This window comes from Ranitomeya variabilis, chromosome 3, assembly GCF_051348905.1.
Source record: "Ranitomeya variabilis isolate aRanVar5 chromosome 3, aRanVar5.hap1, whole genome shotgun sequence".
Lineage (NCBI taxonomy): Eukaryota > Metazoa > Chordata > Amphibia > Anura > Dendrobatidae > Ranitomeya > Ranitomeya variabilis.
Genome location: NC_135234.1, coordinates 385852339 through 385877511, shown reverse-complemented (window position 1 = coordinate 385877511; position 25173 = coordinate 385852339).

Below are 25173 nucleotides of genomic sequence, written 5' to 3'. Positions count from 1 at the left end.
TTAAGTAGTCTTGCCTTTATTTGGACACACCTGCCAAACTAATGTGCACAGGTATCTGCAATTGCTTTCAGTGATATAAAGAGCCCTGACACACATCACCATTAATGAGTTTAAATGACAAACAAAAAAATTCTAACCTTATCACTCCTAAACTCTTTGTGCATAATAATTTGGAACACCGTGTTAGGCTACGTTCACATTTGCGTTGTGCGCCGCAGCGTCGGCGCCGCAGCGCACAACGCAAACAAAAACGCGGCAAAACGCACGCTAAAACGCTGCGTTTTGCGCCGCATGCGTCCTTTTTGGCCGAAAGTTGGACGCAAAAAAAATGCAACTTGAAGCGTTTCTTGCGTCCAACGCTTGCGGCCATGCGGCGCAAAACGCAGCACAACGCATGTCCATGCGCCCCCATGTTAAATATAGGGGCGCATGCGGCATGCGGCGCCGCTGCGGCGCCCGACGCTGCGGCGCTGACCGCAAATGTGAACGTAGCCTAAGCTGCCATTTCTAGTAGAAACTGCAATTTACTGCATTGTTCAGTGCACTGTGAATAGAGGAGAGACTGAAGTCAATGAAAGGATCTGTAATAAAGTTAAAAGCATGAACAGCTAAGATGTAGTAACCTTTAGTAGGTGTCACAGTCACAATCAATAGACTATAGCAAAGAGCTGTACATAAGAGCAATGCCTAAATTGGAAAATTGCCAAGAGTCTGTCCCTGAACTGTATGACCTCCCAGCTTTTGAACCTTTTACTGAGTAAAGTTCATGTTCTGCAATTGTAGCCTGTGTCATCACCATTTGTTTGCTGTGATATTCCTCCATCAGACTGTCATCACTTCATCTTTACCAGTATTCCTTAGTCAGTCAAATTACATTTTCAGACTCCTGAAATGCAAATCTAGTACTGCAAGCTACATGATTCAAATTGATGTCTATTCTTATTTTGCTTTCTTCAAGTCATCTGTCCTACTGTACTTTATCAACTTAACCAAGCATACATGATTCCAAAAACATCAGCCTACAAATAGGGCGAAACCCAGCGAGTGAAGTAATGTTTGTTTCAACAGTAAATAATATCTTTCTATCTTCGGCAAAAATTGAGCAATGTTCTCAGTAGGTGCCTAATCATTTGTTAAAAAAAAAAAAAAAAGGAAATGATCTCTTGCTGGAGAATATCTTTGTTGCAATTTCCAACAGCCTAGATCTTCAGTGTTGTATTACTACTGAGCTGGAAACATAGATACTGTATGTGTATGTATAGTGTATACTTCCTGGAGTTTTCTGATCAAAAATGTTTCCCAAATTTCATTGCTATTAACTTCAGTTTATATTAAAAAGAACAACATTTAGTAAAAAAAAATTGGACAAACATTTAGCATAAATTGTTTCATCAATAACTATGCAAAGTTGTGCATTGTGCAATACCACATGTTCAACATTCTGACCACAAATTTCAATTTGTTTTTAAGCTCGGGCACTGTCAGAAGATTTGTTTCATGTACCCTAGCCTTCAGGTAATGACATTTGCACACCATTAGGTTTGGTGAAGATGAAGGTCACAACCCTTTGCTTTTCGTTCTTCCACGAATGTCACATGAAATTGTCACAGGGCTTTGTGCAACATATGTCAAGTTGCAGAAAGAAACAGTACCGATTGATCATAAGACAAAAGGTAGAAACCCAGAGAGTTTAAAATATTTATTTGTATTTGGACAATTAAAACATAAAAAGAATAAATAGAAATATATATATGAAGCTAGAGGCTACCAAGAATTGTTGCAGGGACCCACATAAATAAAACAGATAGTAATTAAATACATAAAGCAGTATATAAATATATTAAAATATACCCTGTGGATAGTTTAGAAGTACATAGGTAAACTTTCCTAATTGTTAACACATGAAGGGCACATAATAGTCAGAATAATGTGAACTTACATGTAAATCAGCACTGATGTGGGTGTCCCTGCTGCCCCAACACACGTTTTGTCAAAACTTCATAAGGAGACGTGTGTTGGGATCAGAGTGGACATAGCTATATGTGCCTAGCTAGTTTATCGGAATACTCAGATGGAGAGGGGTGTGTGTGGGTCATGTGATCATAGTTATTAAAAATTAGATAGGTCCGAGATGGAAAATGATGTGCCCTCTATTAGACAGAACTCATTTATCATAGTATTCCGGTTTGTGGCCCTGTGGAATGCAAGCCCACCAGCACCTTCAGGGAGACGGCGCATGCGCATATGTGCAAATAGACCACTTGCTGGAGCACCAATGAGACGCAAGTCATGCATGTGCACGGGGCTATGTATACTAGGTATTTACTTATTACTAGATATTTACTCCTCCATTGTATGTGAAGCTGACAATGTCAGTAAGTAAAACTAAGTGTAGGTGTCATCTAAATTAGGATGTAAATATATATTTCTATAAAATGCAATATGCATACTACATTAAACAACCTAATCTCCAAATCGGATATGATATATATATTTTTTATACCTTGTATACATAGCCCCTGAGTGCATTTGCGACTTACATCTCATTGGTGCTCCAGAAAGTGGCCTATTTGCTTGTATGCACACTCGACATCTCCCTGACGGTGCTGGCCTGCTTGTGTTCCACAGGGCAGCAAACCTAAACACCAGGATAAATGATTTCCACTGACTCATGACGACAGCTGTCCTTTGATACTTGGTCCCAGCCACCACTTTTTCTCCCTGTGTGGCATCATCACCATGTACCAGCACGTGGCCAGGAACATCACCCATGCCCTTACTAATGCACTTACTGGGATTGTCCACTAAACGACTGACACGTGGACAAGCGCTTGCGGCCAAGGATGCTACATTTCCCTCATGGCACACTGGGTGAACCTTGTGGAGGCCAAGTCCCACCCTGGCGCAGAACAGGTGCTCCCGACGCCGAGGAATTCTGGCCATGCTTCTATCAGGGTTTCCTACACCTCATCCATCAGTTCTTGAACTCCCTCCTGTGTTGTGAACTCCGTTTTCAGGCTCCCTCTTGTGGTCACAGATGGTATTGTGTGACTTTGGTTTTTTGGCTCCCCCTGGTGGTTTGGTTTATTATCCTGCGGGTCTGGCTGGATCAGCTGCCTCGTTATTCACCAGGGAGTCTCCTATTTAGCTCTGCTTCACTTCCACTTGTTGCCGGCTGTCAATGTATTCAGTGCTATTCTGATTACTCCTGATTATCTCGTTTTCTGCCTCTTCAGGATAAGCTAAGTTCTGTTTGAATATTTTTTGCTCATCTGCCTGCAATATGATTTCTGTGTATGATGAGTCTAGTCCAGCTTGCTAATATGTGATTTCTTTTTGCTGGTAAGCTCTGGGGTACGGAGTTGCTTCCCCCGCACCGTTAGTTGGTGCGGGGGCTCGAGCAATCTCTGCGTGGATATTTTGAATAGGGTTTTTTTATTGACCGCACAGTTCCCTTCCTATTTTCTGCTATCTAGTATTAGCGGGCCTCATTTGCTAAATCTGATTTCATCTCTGCGTTTGTGCTTTCCCCTTAACTCACCGTTAATATTTGTGGGGGGCTATTCTATATCTTTGGGGTCATTCCACTGAGGCAAGAGAGGACTTTCTTTCCCTCCAGGAATAGTCAGTTTCTCAGGCCATGAAGAGACGTCTAGGATTTTTAGGTAACGCTCCACGGCTGCCTATAGTTGTTTGCGGATAGGATCAGGTTGCGGTCAATCTAGTTACCACTTCCCCAGAGCTAGTAGTCTGTTCAGTTACTTAGCTAGTCCGACCTGCGATCCTTGCCACTAGGATCATAACAGTACAGCCGGCCAGTAAAGTGTTAATTGCATGGCAGAAGCAGGAGAAAAGAAGCTTGGAGATTTTTTTTTTTTGCTGCCGTGTGTCTAGCTGCTGTGTGTCTGGCTTCTCTCCTCCTCTTAATCTTGGTGTGGCTCTGAGTTCAGCTGCTGATATGGATATCCAGAGTTTAGCCTCCAGTGTAGATCATCTTGCTGCAAGGGTACAAAGTATTCAGGATTTTGTTGTGCACAGTCCTATGTCAGAGCCTAGAATACCTATTCCGGAGTTGTTTTCTGGAGATAGATCTAGGTTCCTGAATTTTAAGAACAATTGCAAGTTGTTTCTTTCTTTGAAACCTCGTTCCTCTGGGGATTCTGTTCAGCAAGTTAAGATTGTTGTTTCTTTCTTGCGTGGCGATCCTCAAGATTGGGCTTTCGCATTGGATCCAGGGGATCCTGCATTGCTCAGTGTGGATGCGTTTTTTCTGGCCCTTGGATTGCTCTATGAGGAACCTAATCTTGAGAACCAGGCTGAAAAAGCGTTGTTGGCCCTCTCTCAGGGGCAAGATGATGCAGAGGTGTACTGCCAGAAATTTCAGAAATGGTCGGTGCTTACTCAATGGAATGAGTGTGCCCTGGCTGCAAATTTCAGAAAAGGTCTTTCTGAAGCCATTAAGAATGTCATGGTGGGGTTCCCTACGCCTGCAGGTCTGAATGAGTCAATGACTCTGGCCATTCAGATTGATCGGCGTTTGCGGGAGCGCAAACCTGCGCACCATTTGGCGGTGTCTTCTGAACAGACATCTGAGTCTATGCAATGTGATAGAATTCTGACCAGAAGTGAACGGCAAAATTATAGACGGCAAAATGGGTTGTGCTTTTACTGTGGTGACTCAGCTCATGTTATCTCAGCATGCTCTAAGCGCACAAAAAAGATTGATAAATCTGTCACCATCGGTACTTTACAGCCTAAGTTTATTTTGTCTGTTACCCTGATTTGTTCCCTGTCATCTTACCCGGTTATGGCTTTTGTGGATTCAGGTGCTGCCCTGAGACTGATGGATTTGTCATTTGCCAGGCGCTGTGGTTTTGTTTTGGAGCCTTTAAAATTCCCTATTCCACTAAGGGGAATTGATGCTACACCATTGGCTACGAATAACCCTCAGTACTGGACACAAGTGACCATGTGCATGACTCCTGTTCATCAGGAGGTGATTCGCTTTCTTGTATTGCATAATTTGCATGATGTTGTCGTGTTGGGCCTGCCATGGTTGCAGACTCATAATCCAGTCCTGGATTGGAAAGCAATATCTGTGTCAAGTTGGGGTTGTCAGGGAATTCATGGCGACGCTCCTGTGGTGTCAATTGCTTCATCCACTCCTTCTGAGGTCCCTGCGTTTTTGTCAGATTACCAGGATGTATTTGATGAGCCCAAACTCAGTTCTCTACCTCCTCATAGGGATTGTGATTGTGCTATAAATTTGATTCCTGGTAGTAAGTTTCCTAAGGGACGACTTTTCAATTTGTCAGTGCCGGAGCATGCTGCTATGCGGAGTAATATAAAGGAGTCTTTGGAGAAAGGACTTATTCGCCCCTCCTCCTCCCCTCTTGGTGCGGGGTTCTTTTTTGTGGCTAAGAAGGATGGTTCCTTGAGACCTTGTATTGATTATCGCCTTCTAAACAAAATCACGGTCAAATTTCAGTATCCTTTGCCATTGTTATCTGATCTGTTTGCTCGCATTAGGGGGTCTAGTTGGTTCACCAAGATAGATCTTCGTGGTGCGTATAACCTTGTGCGTATTAAGCAGGGTGATGAATGGAAAACTGCATTTAATACGCCCGAAGGCCATTTTGAGTACTTGGTGATGCCTTTTGGACTTTCTAACGCTCCTTCTGTCTTTCAGTCCTTTATGCACGACATCTTCCGCGAATATCTGGATAAATTTATGATTGTGTATCTGGATGATATTCTGATGATTGGGAGTCCCATGTTATGCAGGTCAGGATGGTGTTTCAGGTCCTGCGTGCCAATGCTTTATTTGTGAAGGGCTCAAAATGTCTTTTTGGAGTCCAGAAGGTCTCTTTTTTGGGTTTCATTTTTTCTCCTTCTGCTATTGAGATGGACCCAGTCAAGGTTCAGGCTATTCATGACTGGACTCAGCCTACATCTGTTAAGAGTCTTCAGAAGTTCTTGGGTTTTGCTCATTTTTACCGTCGCTTCATCGCTAATTTTTCTGGTGTTGTTAAGCCATTGACGGATTTGACCAAGAAGGGTTCTGATGTTACTAATTGGTCTCCTGCGGCTGTGGAGGCCTTTCGGGAGCTGAAGCGCTGGTTTTCTTCGGCTCCGGTCTTATGTCAGCCAGACGTCTCCCTTCCTTTCCAGGTCGAGGTTGATGCTTCTGAGATTGGAGCGGGGGCTGTTTTGTCGCAGAGAAGCTCTGATGGCTCTGTGATGAAGCCATGTGCTTTCTTTTCAAGAAAGTTTTCGCCTGCCGAGCGGAATTATGATGTTGGTAATCGGGAGTTGTTGGCTATGAAGTGGGCATTTGAGGAGTGGCGACATTGGCTTGAGGGAGCTAAGCATCGTGTGGTGGTCTTGACTGATCACAAGAATTTGATTTATCTCGAGTCGGCCAAGCGGCTGAATCCTAGACAGGCTCGTTGGTCGTTGTTTTTCTCTCGTTTTGATTTTGTGGTCTCATACCTGCCTGGTTCGAAGAATGTGAAGGCTGATGCTCTTTCTAGGAGTTTTGTGCCTGACTCTCCTGGTGATTCAGAGCCAGCTGGTATCCTCAGAGAAGGGGTGATTTTGTCTGCCATCTCCCCAGATTTGCGACGAGTGCTGCAGGAGTTTCAGGCAGATAGACCTGACCGTTGTCCACCGGAGAGACTGTTTGTCCCGGATAGATGGACCAGCAGAGTTATTTCCGAGGTTCATTCTTCGGTGTTGGCAGGCCATCCTGGGATTTTTGGTACCAGAGATTTGGTGGCTAGGTCCTTCTGGTGGCCTTCCTTGTCGCGGGATGTGCGTTCCTTTGTGCAGTCTTGTGGAATTTGTGCTCGGGCTAAGCCTTGCTGTTCTCGTGCCAGTGGCTTGTTGTTGCCTTTGCCTGTCCCGAAGAGGCCTTGGACGCACATTTCCATGGATTTTATTTCAGATCTCCCTGTCTCTCAGAGAATGTCGGTCCTTTGGGTGGTGTGTGATCGTTTTTCTAAAATGGTCCATTTGGTGCCCTTGCCTAAGTTGCCTTCCTCCTCCGAGTTGGTTCCTCTGTTTTTTCAAAATGTGGTTCGTTTGCACGGGATCCCTGAAAATATTGTTTCCGACAGAGGATCCCAGTTTGTGTCTAGATTTTGGCGGACCTTTTGTGCTAAGATGGGCATTGATTTGTCTTTTTCGTCGGCCTTCCATCCTCAGACGAATGGCCAAACCGAGCGCACTAATCAGACTTTGGAAACCTATTTAAGATGTTTTGTTTCTGCTGATCAGGACGACTGGGTGACTTTTTTGCCATTGGCCGAGTTTGCCCTTAATAATCGGGCTAGTTCTGCTACTTTGGTTTCGCCTTTTTTTGTAATTCAGGGTTTCATCCTCGTTTTTCCTCGGGTCAGGTGGAGCCTTCTGACTGTCCTGGAGTGGATGTTGTGGTGGATAGGTTGCATCAGATTTGGAATCATGTGGTGGACAATTTGAAGCTGTCACAAGAGAAGGCTCAGCGCTTTGCCAACCGCCATCGCTGTGTGGGTCCCTGACTTCATGTTGGGGATTTGGTGTGGTTGTCTTCTCGCTTTGTTCCTATGAAGGTCTCCTCTCCTAAGTTTAAGCCTCGGTTTATCGGTCCTTATAAGATTTTGGAAGTCCTTAACCCTGTGTCATTTCGTTTGGACCTCCCGGCATCGTTTGCTATTCATAATGTGTTCCATCGGTCGTTGTTGCGGAGGTATGTGGTGCCTGTGGTTCCTTCGGTTGAGCCTCCTGCCCCTGTGCTGGTTGAGGGAGAATTGGAATACGTGGTGGAGAAGATCTTGGATTCTCGTATTTCTAGACGGAGGCTTCAGTATTTGGTTAAGTGGAAAGGCTATGGTCAGGAGGATAATTCCTGGGTTGTCGCCTCTGATGTTCATGCGGCTGATTTGGTTCGTGCCTTCCATGTGGCTCACCCTGATTGCCCTGGGGGTTTTGATGAGGGTTCGGTGACCCCTCCTCAAGGGGGGGGTACTGTTGTGAACTCCGTTTTCAGGCTCCCTCTTGTGGTCACAGATGGTATTGTGTGACTTTGTTTTTTTGGCTCCCCCTGGTGTTTTGGTTTATTATCCTGCGGGTCTGGCTGGATCAGCTGCCTCGTTATTCACCAGGGAGGCTCCTATTTAGCTCTGCTTCACTTCCACTTGTTGCCGGCTGTCAATGTATTCAGTGCTATTCTGATTACTCCTGATTATCTCGTTTTCTGCCTCTTCAGGATAAGCTAAGTTCTGTTTGAATATTTTTTGCTCATCTGCCTGCAATATGATTTCTGTGTATGATGAGTCTAGTCCAGCTTGCTAATATGTGATTTCTTTTTGCTGGTAAGCTCTGGGGTACGGAGTTGCTTCCCCCGCACCGTTAGTTGGTGCGGGGGCTCGAGCAATCTCTGCGTGGATATTTTGAATAGGGTTTTTTTATTGACCGCACAGTTCCCTTCCTATTTTCTGCTATCTAGTATTAGCGGGCCTCATTTGCTAAATCTGATTTCATCTCTGCGTTTGTGCTTTCCCCTTAACTCACCGTTAATATTTGTGGGGGGCTATTCTATATCTTTGGGGTCATTCCACTGAGGCAAGAGAGGACTTTCTTTCCCTCCAGGAATAGTCAGTTTCTCAGGCCGTGAAGAGACGTCTAGGATTTTTAGGTAACATTCCATGGCTGCCTATAGTTGTTTGCGGATAGGATCAGGTTGCGGTCAATCTAGTTACCACTTCCCCAGAGCTAGTAGTCTGTTCAGTTACTTAGCTAGTCCGACCTGCGATCCTTGCCACTAGGATCATAACACTCCTGCTCCTCCTTATCCTCCATCTCCAATGTGTTATCTCAAATCACATCATCCACATCAATGAGAAGATATGCAGCACTACCTCTGCAAAGCTGGAACAGGTTCTGCTCTAGGAGACAAACCGCACACTGTGGCAGTATTACTTAATCGAATAACAGACCAGAAAGACCTGTGGCTATTGCTGCTGAACCTCCAACCAGGCCTGGTTGTGTGTGATAATGGCCTTAACCTGGTGATGACTGTAAAGTAGTGATGAGCGAGTATACTTGTTACTCGAGATTTCCAGAGCATGCTCGGGTGGTCTCCGAGTATTTTGGCGTGCTTGGATATTTAGTTTTTGTCGACGCAGCTGCATAATTTGCGACTGCTGGACAGCTTGAATACATGTGAGGATTGCCTAACAAACAGGCAATCCCCACATGTATTCAAGCTGTCTAGCAGCCGCAAATCATGCAGCTGCGTCGACGAAAGCTAAACCTCTGAGCACTCCAAAATACTCAGAGACTACCCGAGCATGCTCTAGAAATCTCAAGTAATGAGTATACTCGTTCATCACTACTGTAAAGCTTGGCTAGTTGACACATGTACCATGCTTGGAACATGTACTCAACTTGGTCGTTCAGTGGTTTCAAAAAGCATACCAAGATATGCCAGAGCTTCTGGTCAACGTATGCCGCTTCAGCGCCCATTTCCGCAAGTTGGCTACAGCTACTGCCACTCTGACAGTGCTGCAGCAGCATATGCAAGTGATATCTCACTGATTGATGTCACCACACCCTGGAACTCCACACTACACATGCTGGCAAGGCTTTGTGAGGAGCAGAGGCCAGTTGTCGATTACCAGCTCTAACACACCCATTGGTATTCTGGTCAGCCTCCGCACGTAACAGCTGAAGAGTGGGCATGGATGTCTGATATTTGTGCAGTTTTCCAAGTCTTAGAGGACTCCACAAAGATAGTGAGTGGCGATGACGCTATGGTCAGTGCAACGATCCCGCTTCTGTGCCTATTTAAACAGTGCAGCTCACAATTAAACATGATGCTATGCATGCGAACCAGGTGGAGGAGGAAGACATGAGACAGGGAGATACTACCCAGCCCAGCCTCATCTCATCTGCTAAGCCTGGATTGGGTAACAATAAGGAGGTGGACGTTGAGGAGGAGGAGGAACAGTATCTGATTGCTAGCGCAACAGAAGCTCATATCCCCACACAACCTTTGTCCTGTCTCTCCTACATGGATGGGCTAAGGAGGAAGAGAAAGAGAGAGAGGAGGAGAAGGGGGACATGGAGGGTGGTAATCATGGTGGAGACATGGAAGTGTTGGCTGTAGGGAGCTTGGCACATATGGCCGACTTTATGCATCCTGCCTTTCCCATGACCCTCGCTTTATATTTATCTAGGCCAAAAAAGAGTAGTGGTTGTTCATCCTGCTAGACCCATGCTACAAGAACATTGTAGCTCTCCTTCCTCAGGCCACATGCTTCTAAAATGGTACTATATCAGAAGACCATTGTAGAAAATAAGTTGAGAACACTCCCATCAAATGATGCTAGCAGCAGGGGACAAGCTTCCTTGCCCAAACAAGGAGGACAGGCAAGGGAGACACACAGCAGAGGCAGGGGTACTGTGTCAAAGGCCTGGGCCAATTGCATGACACCATCCCAGCTTCCAGGGTCTGATGACTCTATGTTTTTGACAAGGAGGGAAAAGTTTTAAAAGATAGTCAAGCAATACCTGGCTGATCAAACCAGCATATTCACTAATTCCTCTGCGACATTCAACTATTGCATCTCAAAGATAGACACTCCATGTCCCTCCATAGCTGTCCCTCCATGCCTTGGAGGTGTTGACCTGCTCTGTCGCTAGCATCTTCTCTGAGTAGGTTTTTAGTGCCGCCGGGGTTCATAACTAGAGATGAGTGAATATTTGAACATTCGGTTCAGATTTAATATATATTCGCTAATTATAGTCGAACACCATTGGAGTCAAAGTGAGGCAAAAACAAACTCATACACAGCACAAACATTGACGGTTCTGATCAGCGGTAACATTACAGTTGGTAGATGGTTACTATCGTTAGAGCCCTGGGGGGTCAGGGGGTTACCATACTTAATAGCAAAGCCGCAAAAGAGGTCTAAAAATCCTTCAAAAATTCAAGAATTAATACAGCAGAATAGGCGCAGCAGTGTTTACCCGCCCTGGTCTCTGAACAAATGTACTCAGGATGCAGCAAACCCATGAAGTAAACATGGCGGCAACACAGGTGCAAAACACTGATAAGATGACCACTCACAGTCTACCAATTCATGGAGGGGGTGATTGATTGTATATGATTACACAAAAGCGGTTTGTATAGGGTGCTGTTCAATACAGGTAATGAACAGTATCTGGCTTACAGCCTATTAGTGATGCCCATACTGTTCGATCAGGTGGGCTGCCCAGCACTATTTAAGCGCATCCCATGTGAACAGACACACCAGTTTACAATACCAAAAATGCTGGGCCTTGCTTCACCCTGAAAAATAAAGTGCAAAAAATACATACAATATGTCAGTAATCATACGTCACTAATAGGATGTAAACCAGATACTGTGCATTACCTGTATGTGAACAGCACCCATTACAAGCCTCTTTTATGCAATCATATACTAAGCAATCACCCTCTCCATGAATTGTTAGGCTGATAGTGATTATCTTTTCAGTATTTTGCACCTGTGTTGCCGCCATCTTTACTACATGGGTTTATAGCATCATGATAATGCAAAAGTCCTGTTGGTAACCCCGCAGAGATGCAATGACCAGCAGTAAAAAGCTTACCACACGTCAGCAGGCACTGGCCGATAAGAGACTACTCTTCCCATCAGGCTGCATCTGCTGTCAATGATAACAGTGATAGCAGGAGCAACTGATGGGAGTAGTTTCTTGTCAGCCGGCACCTGTGCTTAACCCCTTAACCCCCAAGGGTGGTTTGCATGTTAATGACCAGGCCAATTTTTACAATTCTGACCACTGTCCCTTTATGAGGTTATAACTCTGGAACGCTTCAACGGATCCTGATGATTCTGACATTGTTTTCTTGAGACATATTGTACTTAATGATAGTGGTCAGGGGTGGATTATAATGAGGTCAATCTGGGCGGTAGCCCAGGGCCCAGTTGTGTGGGGGGGGCCCTGGGCTACCGCTCAGATTGACCGCCGCCATCAGGGCTTTACTGCCCTGACTGGCGTATTGGCCCGGTGGGCAGAGGGGACCCATCTCATCAGCTCACCAGGCCCCTACCAGCGCTGCAGCAGACTAACGCCATTGACGTGCAGGCCAGACAATCGGAGGCTGGCAGCTGACATCAGCCGCAGCATGCACGTTGCCGGCGTCTGATGTCATTGTCAGTCGCCGGCAAGTGCGCGCTTCAGCTTCAAAGAGGGAGTTTAGCGAAGGAGCGTGGTCAGGTGAAAAGAACTTGTTTTTTTTTTCATTGAGAGCTGCAATCTGGGGGGCCCGGGCCAGAATGCTGGACACTGGTGGCAGAGATGCTGGACATCGGGGGCAGAGATGCTGGACATTGGGGGCTGAGATGCTGGACACATTGGGGAAGAGATGCTGGACACATTGGGGAAGAGATGCTGGACACATTGGGGCAGAGATGCTGGACACATTGGGGCAGAGATGCTGGACACATTGGGGGCAGAGATGCTGGACACATTGGGGGCAGAGATGCTGGACACAGATGGGGCAGAGATGATGGACACAGATGGGGCAGAGATGCTGGACACAGATGGGGCAGAGATGCTGGACACAGATGGGGGCAGAGATGCTGGACACACTGGGGGCAGAATGCTGGACACTGGGGGCAGAGACGCTGGACACATTGGGGGCAGAGATGCTGTACACAGATGGAGCAGAGATGCTGGACACAGATGGGGCAGAGATGCTGGACACAGATGGGGGGAGAGATGCTGGACACAGATGGGGCAGAGATACTGGACACAGATGGGGCAGAGATACTGGACACACTGGGGGCAGAATGCTGGAGACACTGGGGGCTGAATGCTGGAGACACTTGGGGCTGAATGCTGGAGACACTGAGGGCAGAAATGCTGGACACCCTGGGGCAGGAATGTTGGAGACACTGGGGGCCAGGATGGGGATTATTATTACCATAGGGACTAGTTTAGGGATATTATTACTGCAGTGATGTATTTATTTTATTTTTTGAGTATACTGTTTTAAATGAGGGGGCAGGCCTGTTACTGTGTAGAGTGACACTATGTTGTCTCTTTTTCTTCATGTGGTGTAATGTAGAAGTTGGGAAAAATTAAGTAATGTGTTCTGCAAGCGGAGCTCAAGATAACTATTATTTCCTGCAGATATGAGCCCTGGCTGGAAGAAGTGATGGCTGTCTGTGCGGATTGAAAGATGAAGGACTTCACCTAGAGACGTCACTGGTGAGTCAGTGTGTTACCTATACACTGACACTATACACAGTATACTATATACAGAGCTCCTGTATATAATGTCACCAGTGATCACTGTATAACCTCTACACAGACACTGCATACTAAATACAGATCTCCTGTGTATAATGGCGCTTATGGTGATAGTATTGTGGTTTTTTTAATTACTGATCAGTATTGTAGTATTCAGTCACTATATGGTGGTTATATGTGGTCTGGACATGGTGTTGCAGTATTTGTCCCTTGTATGTGCTATTTGGTCACTTTGTGGTGGTAATATGTGGTCAGGTCATGGTGCTGTGGTATTTGTTCCTTGTATGTGATATTATTTGGTCACTGGTGGTAATATGTGGTCTGGTCATGGTGTTGTATTTGTTCCTTGTATGTGATATTATTCGGTCACTGGTGATAATATGTGGTCTGGTCATGGTGTTGTATTTGTTCCTTGTATGTGATATTATTGGTCATTTTAAAAATTGAAAAGTAAATAAAAATATACCTTGATTGTATTGCATATTTTAACAAATATTTAATAGGTTACAATAGAGTAGGGCCCGGCCAAAAGTGTCTACTGTGTTATGGTGGCGGCTTGAAAAATCTTTTGGCCAAAACAAAAGCTGCCGGCTATATGTGTGATCTGGTGATGGGAACGGTTAATGTGTGACAGGTGATAAGTGGAGTTTCACTCAGCAACTATTTTTCTGGAATAATCTGGTTCAGGTATATGATGACCCCGTCGCATGACCCCGTCACATGACCGGGCGGCCCACAGAGTCTCAACAGCCCGGGGCCCTGGCTACCCTTAATCCACCCCTGATAGTGGTAAAATTTCTTTGATATTACCTGCGTTTATTTGTGAAAAAAATGGAAATTTTTGTGAACATTTTGAAAATTTCACAATTTTCCAACTTTGAATTTTTATGCCCTTAAATCACAGAGATATGTTTCACAAAATACTTATAAGTAACATTTCCCACATGTCTACTTTACATCAGCACAATTGTGGAACCAAAATTATTTTTTTAGGGAGTTATAAGGGTTAAAAGTTGACCAGCAATTTCTCATTTTTACAACACCATTTTTTATAGGGAACACATCACATTTGAAGTCACTTTGAGTGGTCTATATGATAAAAAATACTCAAGTGTTAAATCATTCTAAAAACTGCACATCTCAAAGTGCTCAAAACCACATTCAAGAAGTTTATTAACCCTTCAGCTGTTTCACAGGAATTTTTGGAAGGAACATTTAACTTTTTTTCACAAAAAATGTATTTCAGATCCAATTTGTTTTATTTTACCAAGGCTAACAGGAAAAATTGGACCCCAAAAGGTGTTGTGCAATTTGTCCTGAGTACGCTGATACCCCATATGTGGGGGCAAACCACTGTTTGGGCGCATGGCAGAGCTAGGAAGGGAAGGAGCGCCGTTTGACTTTTCAATGCAAAATTGACTGGAATTGAGATAGGACGCCATGTCGCGTTAGGAGAGCCCCTGATGTACCTAAACATTGAAACCCCCCACATGTAACACCATTTTGGAAAGTAGACCCCTAAGGAACTTATCTAGATGTGTGGTGAGCACTTTGACCCACCGAGTGCTTCACAGAAGTTCATAATGCAGAGCCACAAAAATAAAAAATCATATTTATCCACAAAAATGATATTTTGCCCTCAATTTTTTATTTTCCCAAGGGTAACAGAAGAAATTGGACCCCAAAAGTTGTTGTGCAATTTGTCCTAAGTTTGCTGATACCCCATATGTGGGGGTAAACCACTGTTTGGGTGCATGGCAGAGCTCAGAAGGGAAGGAGCGCCATTTGACTTTTCAATGCAAAATTGACTGGAATTGAGATGGGACGCCATGTCGCGTTTGGAAAGCCCCTGATGTGCCTAAACAGTGGAAACCCCTCACAAGTGACACCATTTTGGAAAGTAGACTGCCTAAGGAACTTATCTAGATGTGTTGTGAGAACTGTGAACCCCCAAGTGTTTCACTACAGTTTATAACGCAGAGCTGTGAAAATAAAAAATCTTTATTTTTCCACCAAAATAATTTTTTAGCCCCCAGTTTTGTATTTTCCCAAATGTAACAGGAGAAATTGGATGCCAAAAGTTGTTGTCCAATTTGTCCTGAGTAAGATGATACCCCATATGTGGGGGGATCCACCATTTGGGCACATGGCAGAGTTTGGAAGGGAAGGAGCGCCGTTTGGAATGCAGACTTAGATGGATTGGTTTGCAGGAGTCACGTTGCATTTGCAGAGCCCCTGATGTACCTAAACAGTAGAAACCCCCCACAAGTGACCCCATATTAGAAACTAGACCCCCCCAAGGAACTTATCTAGATGTGTTGTGAGAACTTTGAACCCCCAAGTGCTTCAGTACAGTTTAGAACGCAGAGCCATGAAAATAAAAATCGTTTTTTTTTCACAAAAATTATTTTTAGCCCCCAGTATTGTATTTTCCCAAGGGTAACAGGAGAAATTGGACCCCAAAAGTTGTTGATCAATTTGTTCTGAGCATGCTGATACCCCATATTTGGGGGGAACCATCGTTTGGGCGCATGGCAGAGCTCGGAAGGGAAGGAGCGCCGTTTGGAAAGCAGACTTAGATCGATAGGTCTGCAGGCGTCACGTTGCATTTGCAGAGCCTATGATGTACCAAAACAGTAGAAATCCCCACAAGTGACCCCATATTGGAAACTAGACCCCCCCAAGGAACTTATCTAGATGTGTTGTGAGTACTTTGAACCCCCAAGTTTTTCACTACAGTTTATAATGCCGAGCCGTGAAAATAAAAAATCCTTTTTTTTCCACAAAAATTATTTTTTAGCCCCGATGTTCTATTTTTCCAAGGGTAACAGGAGAAATTGGACCCAAAAAGTTGTCCAATTTGTTCTGAGTACGCTGATACCCCATATGTTGGGGTAAACCCCTGTTTGGGAGCACGGGACAGCTCGGAAGGGAAGTAGCACTGTTTTACTTTTTCAGCGCAAATTGGCTGGAATTGAGATCAGACGCAATGTCGCATTTGGAGAGCCCCTGATGTGCCTAAACAGTGAAAAAAACCCAATTCTAACTGAAACCCTAACCCAAACACACCCCTAACCCTAATCCCAACCCTAACCAAACCCCTAACCCAAACATGCCCCTAGCCCTAATCCCAACCACTCCCCTAACCCCAACACACTCCTAATCCCAACACACCTCTAACCCTAATCTCAACCCTAAACACACCCCTAACTCCAGCACACCCCTAACCCTAATCCCAACCATAACCCTAACCACACCCCTAACCCTAATCCCAACCCTAATTCCAACCGTAAATGTAATCCAAACCCCAACTTTAGCCGCAACCCTAACCCTAACTTTAGCCCCAACCCTAACCCTAACTTTAGCCCAACCCTAACCCTAACTTTAGCCCCAACCCTAACTTTAGCCCAACCCTAACCCTAACTTTAGCCCCAACCCTAACCCTAACTTTAGCCCCAACCCTAACTGTAGCCCCAACCCTAACTTTGGCCCCAACCCTAACTTTAGCCCCAACCCTAATTTTAGCCCCAAACCTAACCCTAACTGTAGCCCCAACCCTAACTGTAGCCCCAACCCTAACTGTAGCCCTAACCGTAACTTTAACCCTAACCTTAGCTTTAGCCCCAACCCTAACCCTCATTTTAGCCCTAACCCTAAGTTTAGCCCCAACCTTAACCCTAACCCTAACTTTAGCCCAAACCCTAACCCTAACCCTAATGGAAAAATGGAAATAAATACATTTCTTTATATTTATTATTTTTCCCTAACTAAGGGGGTGATAAGGGGGGTTTGTTTTACTTTTATAGCTTTTTTTAGTGGATTTTTATGATTGGCAGCTGTCACAAATAGTTTTTGCGTTTCCACATTTTGAGAGCTATAATTTTTCCATATTTTGATCCACAGAGTCATGTGAGGTCTTGTTTTTTGTGGAACGAGTTGATGTTTTTATTGGTACCATTTTCAGGCACGTGACATTTTTATGATTGCTTTTTATTCCGATTTTTGTGAGGCAGAATGACCAAAAATCAGCTATTCATGAATTTCTTTGGGGGGGGGGGGGTTTATACCATTCAACGTTTGGTAAAATTGATAAAGCAGTTTTATTCTTTGGGTCAGTGCGATTACATCGATACCTCATTTATATAATTTTTTTATGTTTTGGCGCTTTTATACGATAAAAACTATTTTATATAAAAAACAATTATTTTTGCATCACTTTATTCTGAGGACTATAACTTTTTAATTTTTTTGCTGATGATGCTGTATGGTGGCTTGTTTTTTGCGGGACAAGATGACATTTTCAGCGGTACCATGGTTATTTATATCCGTCTTTTTGATCGCGTGTTATTCTACTTTTTGTTCGGCGGTATGATAATAAAGCATTGTTTTTCCCCTCTTTTTGTTGCGGTGTTCACTGAAGGGGTTAACTAGTGGGACAGTTTTATAGGTTGCGTCGTTACGGATGCGGCAGTACTAAATATGTGTACTTTTATTGCTTTTTTATTTAGATAAAGAAATGAATTTATTGGAACTATATTTTTTTTTCTTTATTTAGGAATTTTCTTTTTTTTTTACACATGTAAATATTTTTTTTTTACTTTGTAACATTGCCCTGGGGAGGGACATCATACTATATTGTCAGATCACTGATCTGACACTTTGCAGTGCACTGTGTCAGATCAGCGATCTGACAGGCACTGCAGGGAGGCTTCCCGGCGCCTGCTCAGAGCAGGCGCTTGGAAGCCACCTCCCTGCAGGACCCGGAAGGAGGGTTAATGTGCCAGGAGCCGTCCGTGACTGCTCCTGGCACATAGTGCTGGATGTAAGCTGTAATAATCAGCTGACACCCGGCGGCGATTGGCCGCGCTCCCCCCGTGATCATGGCTGATCGCCCATGAGGTACTATCCCGTCCCTGGGAATTAAGTCCCAGGTCACCTCAACGGGATAGTACGTCAAATGGGATTAAGGGGTTAAAGTTAAAAAATAATGTAATTTAATTGAATACATATTCAAATAAAAATAAGAAACACATTACACTCACCTAATACCCAATCCCCAACGCCGATGTCTCCTATAAAAAATGTAAAATAAAAAAACAACATATACTCACCTTAACACCCAATCCCCGATTCCCATGTCTCCTATAAAAAAATAAAAGTAATAAACCACAATATACTCACCTGTTCGCCATAGTTCATGTAATCCTGAGTGTCCCACAGCAATCTCAAGTGTAGAACAGTCACATCGGGAGATGTGACTGCTATAACCAGCCGCTGGTGATACACTGACAGGTGAATCATTGCTCCCACAGTGCATACCCCTGAACTACTGTAAGGGACATCACTGGAGCTGATCAGCTAATGAACTCCAGTGAACTTTCTCACAGCAGCTCAGTGCTATACACTGCAAGAGCGATTATCTTCTGTGTCAGTGTATAACTGGCTGTCTTTGAGAGCAGTCACATCAATGACTGCTCTCACAGTCTTCAAGATTGTTATGGAACATTATAGATTATTATCTTCTCGGCAAACAGGTGAGGAATATTGTGGTCTATTATTTTATTTTTGTTACAAGAGATGTTGACTTCAGTGGATTATGCGTTTGGTGAGTATTGTTTCATTTAGTGTCAATAAAAGGATTTGGTGTCATTATTTCAATTAGAGGACTTTATTCTGGGTGTGTGTGCTTTTGATAATATCACTATGGGGTTAGTAATGGGGGCATCTAATAAATGCCTCTCCATTACTAACCTCTGGGCTTGATGTCACCTAACAATATAAAGTTGACATCAATCCCCCCAACCATTACCCCACTTGCCACCGCTACAGGGCAAGTGGGAACAGCGAGGACCATATTTGGTGCATCTTATAGATGTGCCTTTTCTTGGGTAGCTGAGGGCTGATGTTTTTAGTCTGGGAGGGGAAATAAACCAAGCAGATAAATATATATACAGTCGTGTATCTATCAGAATACTCAACACCTACAAATATGATACACAACCACAAATCTTCAAAAAAGTATATAGTTTATTATTGCATAATAATCACAACATTAAAATAAGGGAACAGACCACCAGGTGGCAATGGAGTGCAAGGTACCATATAAGGGTATGGGCAATAAATACATACATCAAGTTCACAATAAATTTAGTCAGTAAGAAATAATCAGTACCTCTATTATTTTACTATGCCTAAATAACCAGACAATTTAAATATATAGAAAAGGCTAGTATGCACTAAATACTCACATCTCCAATTTCATCATTTAAAATACATATGCCAAATAAATACTTAGGATAAAGTGAGCGCTGTGCATAAATAATAAATTACCCCAAAAGAGATAAATAAACAGAATAGTAAGTAATTAATATAAAAATGGGGGATATCAAATACAAAATAGCCTAGTCACTACGATGCACGCCATGTCAGTGCATCAGATATGATTATCCTGTGGTACTACATTGCTATAGTTGTACATACCCCGATGGTAAACCCGCACGGCCCGACGCGCACTTTGCTTCAGCTTTGACGATGGAGACTGAGAAGGAGCCCATCGCATTGTATTTTATATAAACCGGGACCAATCAAAAAAGTGCATAGTGCGAGTGAACAGGTGAGCGGCAGAACTACTGTACATTACCATGCATGGTAAAGCCGCCATCATCTTCCACGAGCCAGGGACACGTCTCCGTGGAGCGCGTCACATGACCGGAAATGACGACAGTCAGTGCTACGTAATCAAGAGCCTAATAGCCGGGACGGAATACTTATCAGGTGAACAAAATGTGCGAAGAAAAACATAAAATAATGTAGTGAAATACTATATCTCATGAATAAATAAGTGAACTGAATCAATATAATTAATTTATGATTGAATATAAGAAAAAAGTTAAAACGGAAAATAATCCCACCATGCAAGGAACAAAATATAGTGATGATACATATTGAAAAATAATTAATAGTAAGTACTCAATTAAGTGTGTGCCAATATCATAATATTGCTACAAATGCACTTATCAAGAAGTGAAATAAGGACAAATGGTGATAAATATATAAATGTACAAATATATATATAAAAATGCAATAGTCAATATATGAAAATAAATAAAATTTATATAAAGGTTTATCAATGGATATATATAGTCCATTTAATATCTTGTCAAGCAGCTGTTTTGTTGTCAACATAACAAAACAGACAGAACAGGTCTGTTCCTTTATTTTAATGCTGTGATTATTGTGCAATAATAAACTATATACTTTTTTGAAGATTTGTGGTTGTGTATCATATTTGTAGTCTGGGAGGGGGTCAATATCCATGGCCCCTTCCTAGGCTATTAATATCAGCCCGCAGCTCTCTGTCTATTCTTTGCTAGTTAGGTTTTATAGAGGGATCCTATGTCAATTTTCTTCTGGGGCCCCCCTGTAAACTAGTCAGTAAAGACTAAGCAAACAGCTGTGAGCTAATAGTAATAGCCTGGGAAACTTTATGGTTATTGGCTCCTTCCCAGAATATTAACATCAGCCCTCAGCTTTCCCTCTGCTAGTTATGAATATTACGCGAGAGCCCACACAATTTTCTTTTTCATTTTTTTGTAAAAATGAACAGTTGCTGTTTTGTTAAAGACTATATAGGTTAATTTTGTTAATGCTCCTACACAGGCTGGTTTCAGTGTGTGTGTGTGTGCGTGTGTGGGTTTACTTACCAGCTTAGTAATGAGAGTGTCTGGCTGACATATTTTCATTACTAAACCTAGGGCTTGGTGTCAATGACAGCTGCTGACACTAATCCCATTACCCTGATGCTACTGCATCAGAACAATAAAGAAGGTGTTGAACCAAGAAATTACATCCCAAAACTTTTTTTTAAATATCTTTATTTAGCTAAAAAAAGCCTTCATTGCTGTACAAAAACACATGCAAAAAATGCATGCAAAAATGCATGCAAAACTGCTGCAAAAAACACTGCCAACAGATGCGGAAACCTTGCAAAAATTTCTTCAAGCAAATACTCAACGTGCGCACACGTAAAATCACAGTAGGACCCGACAGTATAGAATAGATGGATTACATACAGTATATACACATAGAATAGATAGTTATACAGATGTCAGTCACATATACTATTAGTACAGTGTGTGCAACTTACTGTATATGTGTTTAATTATTAAAGATTATTTTTGTGAAAAAATGGCGTGGGCTCCGCCTTAATTTTCTTAACCAGCAGAGGGAAAGCTGGGGGCACATGTTTATAGCCTGGGAAGGGGGTAATACTCATGGAGGTTCCCAGGTTATTAATATCAGGTCACAGCTGTATACTTAGCCTTTATTGGCCACAAAAATTACATAGGGTCCCCCTATAATTAATAGCTAGCAAAGGTTATGCAGACAGCTGTGGGCTAATATTAACAGCCTAGAAAGGGACCATGGACACTGGCTCCCCCAGACTAAGAACATCAGCTCTCAGTCACCCCAGAGAGCCAAGATGTGCCAATTCTGACACAGCCTTGCTCTTCCCACTTTCCCTGTAGCGGTGGCAAGTAGGGTGATAGTTGGGGGTGTGGATGTCACCTTTGTATTGTCAAGTGACATCAAGTCCAGAGGTTAGTAATGGAGAGTCGTCCATAGCATGCCCCCATTACTAACTTCATAGCTATATTGTATAAAAACACACACCCAGAATAATATCCCTTCCAGACATGCACCGTACTAGTACTGCTCCTTGGGAACTGCGTTCTCACAAACAGTAGTACTAGTATGGGGCACCTGTCATGCGGCCTCATGCTGAGCGACGCGGCGATCGGGTGCAGGTGTCAGCTGCATATAACACCTCTGATGCCGCTGTCGGTAGTGACAGCAACATAGAGGGACATTGTGTAGGGAGGGTGCTCCCTGTTTGCTTCCATCAGGACAATGCGATGCGATCATGTTGTCCTAATGGTCTTCATGGAGAACCTTGGCCACAAGATGGCTACGGGATCCTTCAAGAAAGGTGGTATGTCAGTGCCTGCTGAGAGCAGTACCTGAGACACTTACTCCCTGCCTGTCAGATTCTGGTCTAATGTCCTGCAGTGCATATGCATTGCAGAACATCAGATCAGTGATCTGATGTTATACAGTAATGTCACATACTGGACAACGTAAAAAAATTAAAAAAAATATTAAAAAGTGTAAAAATATTTTTTTAACCCCTTTCTGCCAGCTGACAGAATAGTACGTTATCTGGCAGTATCCCCCGCTTTGAGGTGGGCTCCGGTGGTGAGCCCACCTCAAAGCCGCGACATGTCAGCTGTTTTCAATCATGATCCTCCCATGCCCATTAACTAGTTAAATGCCACTGTCAAACTCTGACAGCGGCATTTAACAAGCGCTGCCGGCCGCGTGGCCGGAAATACTAGCACCGCTGACCCCCGTCATGTGATCGGGGGTCATCGGTGCATTGCCATCACAACCAGAGGTCTCCTTGAGACCTCTATGGTTGTTGATGACAGATTGCTATGAGCGCCACCCTGTGGTCGGCGGTCATAGCAAGCCTGCAATTCTGCTGCATAGAGGTGATCTGTGCATCACCTCTATGTAGCAGAAGCGATCGAGTAGTGGATGCTTCTAGCTTCCCATGGAGGCTATTGAAACATGCCAACATTTTTAAAAAAAAGTGTTTAAAAATATAAAAAAAATAAAAAAATATAAAAGTTCAAAACCTTTCGCCCCAATCAAAATACAACAATAAAAAAATCAAACCTACATATATTTGGTATTGCCGCATACAGAATCGCCCGATCTATCCATAAAAAGGATTAACCTTACTGCTAAATGGCGTAGTGAGAAAAAAAATAAAACCGCCAAAATTACATTTTTTTTGTCACTGCGACATTGCATTAAAATGCAATAACGGGCGATCAAAAGAATGTATCTGCACCAAAATGGTATCATTAAAAGCATCAGCTCAGCACGCAAAAAATAAGTCCTCACCCGACCCCAGATCACGAAAAATAGAGACGCAACCATTAACGGAAACTTTTTCAAATTCCTTTTTTTTTAGCAAGCTTTGGAATTTTTTTTTACCACTTAGATAAAAGAGATCCTAGACATGTTTGGTGTCTATGAACTGGCAGGTCAATTTTTGCATTTAGTGAGGTGTGGGATTGCACTTTCATTGCAATTTCATCGCCCTGGGAATTTTTTTCCCATTTTCTGTTACACAACATGGTAAAAACAATGGTATCGTTCAAAAGTACAACTCGTCCCACAAAAAATAAGCCCCCACATGGCCATATTGACGGAAAAATAAAAAAGTTATGGAAAGAAGGGGAGATAAAAAAAAAATGAAAAAGCTCCGGGGGTGAAGGGGTTAAAAATCCACAAATAAAGAAAAAAAAAAGAAACAAATATTTTTCCAATAAATACATTTATTTATGTAAATAAAAAATAAACAATAAAAGTACACATATTTGGTATTTCCGCGTCCGTAATGTCCCGCTCTATAATGTCACCACGAGCGTGAGAAAGCGTCAGGAAGATCCTAGGAGCTCACAGCCAATGAACTCACTTCACCTAACTGACATCAGCACGAGTGCCGTTAGAAATGTTCCCATCATGCTCACGCTGACGTCAGATAGGTGAAGTGAGTTCATTGGCTGTGAACTCCCAGGACCTTCCTGATGGCACTGTGAGCATGAGAACTTTCTCATGCTCATGGTGACCTCAGACAGGTCATATGAGTTCACTATGAGACACTGGGCAGTGCTAGCAGATGATGCTCAGTGTCTCTGCTGGATGATGGGCTGTATGGTCACATCATGCTACCATGCAGCCTACTGTCTTGATGAAGCAGAGCTAGACCCGACGCGGGACAAATGGATTATTATCTTCTCTTGAGAAAGGTGAGGAATTATTGTTGTTTTTTATTTTAATTTTCTTGTAGGAGACAATGGCACCACTGAAATGGGCGATTCAGTAAGTATGGTTTAATTAAGATTTAATAAAGGAGTCTGTGTCATTCTCTCAATTCAAGGACTTTAATTTGGGTGTGTGTTTTCATACAATATGGAGTTAGTAATGGGGGTGTCTTACGCTGCTCCATTACTAACCTCTGGGCTTTATGTCACCTGACAATACAAAGGTGACATCAACCCCCTCAACTATCACCCCACTTGCCACCGCTACAAGGGCAAGTGGGAAGAGCGAAGCTAAGAGCCAGAATTGGCGGAGGTATTTCGCTGTGTTCTGGGACATAGTATGTGGGCGCATGCGCAGTAATGCTTTTCGGCTTTGCCCGCAGTAGGGCAAAGCATACTGCGCGTGTGCCACCAAAAGACTACATGGCGCACGCGCCAACTATGGAGCATGCATACTCTTATTCCTGAAAATAATGCGGAAAACAGGGATGGACGGGGTGGAGAAATAAAGAGGATATGCCGCCCATCTGACCGGTAAGAAATCATTTTAATATCCTGCCAATTTGAGCTGACAGAGTCTTTTTAATGAATAGTTAAAGTGAAGCGAGATGTAATAATGTCAATAATCTGTACAAATTTTTATTAGCTCACTCACATACATAATACAGATATACATAACCCACAAGACGATACAGGATGGGTTATAAAAGGGGGAAGATACAGGCATGTAAAGGCACAAAGTCCAAGATACATCAGCGGGTACGCGTCACATCCAGTCACCCAGGATACAGTGCGGGTGAAAGGAAATGCTTCCACTGACCGGCACTGATCCAGAAGGATGCTTTCCAGGATGTGAGCTGACCAAGGATCAGGGCCGGACTGGCCATCTGGCAATTTTGGCAAATGCCAGAAGGGCCGGTCTGGTCATGGGATGCTTTGTCTGCTAAATTGTTAACAGATTCGATGTTCTCAA